The sequence below is a fragment of the Halyomorpha halys genome, unplaced genomic scaffold (assembly GCF_000696795.3).
Source record: "Halyomorpha halys isolate HHAL.00 unplaced genomic scaffold, Hhal_1.1 Scaffold120.1, whole genome shotgun sequence".
Taxonomy (NCBI): domain Eukaryota; kingdom Metazoa; phylum Arthropoda; class Insecta; order Hemiptera; family Pentatomidae; genus Halyomorpha; species Halyomorpha halys.
Window position 1 is genome coordinate 754,133 of NW_027108251.1, and position 495 is coordinate 754,627.

The window sequence follows — 495 nt, forward strand, 5'->3', positions numbered from 1 at the left end:
TCATATCATTACGTCATTATGATCAAATTTACTTGTTGTATTTTTTATACAGTTGTAAATATCAATAAATAAATAAAAAAAAATTTTTAATTGTTTCTGAGTTAGATATAGTGTTTTAAATTATTACACTTTGATGAATAAGAAGCAGAAGGGATATGATTATGAAATATGAGTATATTTACAAAATAAATATCCACTAAATGTAAATTATATTCATATCAATGAATTTATAGAAGTATTTACTGTAGTAGTCCGATAAAGGAAGGACTGCAGTTAGAAGTAGCACAAGGAACCCGGTGAACTACATTGCAGAGGTGTTGAAGAAATATAGGATCATTGGTGAAAAAATAGGAAAGTTTGATTTGGGATTTTAGGCCAACAGATAAGACAGGAATAGTGGATTGTAGGGATTCCTGAATATTTTCCGAGAGAGTAGAGATACAGCAAAGATATAGTTCAATGCCACATTATTACTGGCTACAAAATGAAAAACGA

At 28.9% G+C, this 495-nt stretch overlaps 1 protein-coding gene across 1 annotated transcript in view; it reads left to right on the plus strand.

Moving 5' to 3' along the window:
- The window catches only part of LOC106678054 (uncharacterized), an 11,224-nt gene that overhangs the window by 9,912 nt on the left and 817 nt on the right, over positions 1–495 (plus strand). The window lies entirely within an intron of this gene.